Below are 2,713 nucleotides of genomic sequence, written 5' to 3'. Positions count from 1 at the left end.
AGACATCATCTTTTCACACAGATCATAGAGCACACACTAATGCACTTTTTCCTAAATCAACATGCAAACTTATCAAATTCAAAATGCACAATGCAGGTATTTCTTTTCTCTTTCTTAATGTTGATGTACTACAAAAAGAAAGCTGTTGTATAACTTTGAATTCAATTTCAAGTGAAAGCAAACAAGCTTGTCCAAAATCAAAAGACACCTTAAGATTTACTTGTTTCGACACTAGAAATATATAAATTCAAACCATATGATGAAAGCAAAAGCTCAATCAGCTATGAACAGCAAACAAACTAACTCTTAAGACCAAAACAACACTTATCACAGGTCTAGATCTAAGAGGCCACAGCAAGACTAGTTCACTTTTGTTATGGGAAACTGCAAATGACGTAAGAAATACACAAAGAACAAATACAGTTTCTTTATACAACCGAGGCGGAATAGTGGCAAGGAAAGCTGGTTTCAGATAGGCACATTGACTGATAACAGATTGCAAAACAAGGATGAAAACAGGGCAATAAACAGCAGGGAACCCCAGTTGCACAAGGCAAAACTGGTTCAACGCAGGTAGTACACTGTCAGTTTGACATTCAGCGCAGGTAGCCCCTTCGGGACCTGCGATGAAATGCAGACTACCTTCACAGTGCCTGCAATGAAGAGATAAACTTTCGTTTTTCTCAGTTTCCGGGTTACAGATTGCTCAAAAATTCACATTTTTTGGCCAAATCAGAAGCTATCAATCAAGTACACACTAAAGGATGAAAAGGAGGATGAAAAGCTATAACTAAGAGCTGTTCAGAGTCCTTGTGTATCAGCTCTTCAAATCATAAACATGCCCAGAAACTGAGCTAGAGTAGCTGCCCTCTACTTTGCATTTGAAAGATCCAAATGCAGTTCGATTCGGTACTCCCTGTGTTTAGGAAATGAATAGCAAAACACAAACAACCAACAAGATACGATCCCCAGTGGAGTCACCAATTTGTTGTTGGGAAAAGTATCCAATACGGAATGACCCTATCCCACTCTAAGGGTGATAGTACCTCAGCAACAATCGAAGCAAAGCTATCTAAGATTTCTTCTTTATGAAAGTAAAATAGGGGAGAAAGAGATCCACTAACCGATGTCTTTCGCTAATGGTTGATCCAATCTTCTCTCCTTGCTGCTTGCTCCCAACTCCTTGCTCTTTCACTGGCCCAGCTACACCAAGATCCTGCAAAATGGCAAGAGAGGGAAACTACAAGAAGCATACATTCATAATTGATTCAAGGATTAGAATAAATCAAATACACAAGTATAACAATACACCATTGAGACACATGCATATAGAAGAACCTCAAATGCTTTATTAATGGAAGAAGTAAAGTTCAGGAAGTGATACAACCATAAAAGGCCCAATCCAGCATCACCTCCCAGCAGAAAGAAATCTCCTCTTCACCTCCTTCAAAGCAAATCACCCAATAGTTCTAAACTCAAACCAACAACACTTCCTTACATTCACAAGATTCCAGCCCCCCTAGACCTCATGAGAGAGCTCTATATATAGGAGTTTTGGAGAAAGGATGAGTCAGCTTGAGGCTGGCCTGAAGCTGACTAGTGTCCTCTCCCACTTCAGTTATTCTTCAGTTCTTGAGTCCACTTGGAGGTTCTTGCTTCTCTTACTCATCACCAGTCGAATTCCTTGATCCAAGTGTCATTTTGGAAGCTTCCTGGGCATTGACACCTTGAGGAATGACTGTGCCACATGTCCCAACTCGCCCAGCGTAGGTAGCCTTCTTTGCAGTTGACATTCAGCGTAGGTAGATAGTGGAGCAGTTGACATTCAGCGCAGATGCTCAGTGGAGCAGTTGACATGATCCAGAATTAGCTTGTTTTTGAGTGTTTTCAGGTGGAGAACTGCTATTCAGTGCTGTGGTTTGCTGACCTTGTTCCTCTAGGGGTAGGAACAACATGTTTAGGGACTTTGGATCCCTTAGATTATGGACATTTCATGCTTCATGCTGTAAGGCACAAAAATGTCTATAACACCAACCACCCTCTGTAAAATATGGTCCATTTTGGGGAGAGGGTAATTGTCTTTGAGGGATACTTTGTTGAGGTTTCTAAGGTCGACATAGAGTCTGATCTTGCTAGTTTTATTTCTAGTTGGCACCGGGTTTGAAACCAAATCGGAAAATCTGACTAGTGCGATTATCTTAGCATCATACATTCTCCGAATTTCCTTTTCAATTGAAGGTAATAGGATAGGATTTATCCTTCAAAGTTTTTGTCTGAAAGGTTTTTGATTTTATTTTATAGGGATTGTGTGTTGTATGATGCTGGTGTCATATGATTTGAGGTCCTCATAACTCCAAGTAAAGACATCCTGAAATTCTTTTAATAACTTAATGTATATTACTCTTTCTGTGGGAGGTAATGATTTAAAAAGTTTGATCAATTTTGGATTTTCATCAGTGCCAGTATTACACCTCCATATCAGATTTCAAAGGTTCCATTTTAAGCTTTCTAGGAACATCATTTGAATCAAACAAGTCTTCCAAAGGGGTTAATCCTTTAGGCAAGAAATTGTCTTTGAGATTGATTACTTCCGTGTCTTCGTTAATTATCTCATCAATCTCAACTTGTTCTAGGTTTTCTACATCTGATTTTGTGAATTTAGTGGGATGAAATCTATCTATCTCTTCACCTTCTATCTCATTTATTTCTATTT

Source organism: Pinus tabuliformis, chromosome Q (assembly GCF_031772625.1).
Source record: "Pinus tabuliformis cultivar Carrire ecotype Pingquan chromosome Q, CPIR1, whole genome shotgun sequence".
Classification (NCBI taxonomy): domain Eukaryota; kingdom Viridiplantae; phylum Streptophyta; class Pinopsida; order Pinales; family Pinaceae; genus Pinus; species Pinus tabuliformis.
The sequence above is the reverse complement of the archived record's forward strand: the minus strand, read 5'-3'. Positions refer to the sequence as shown.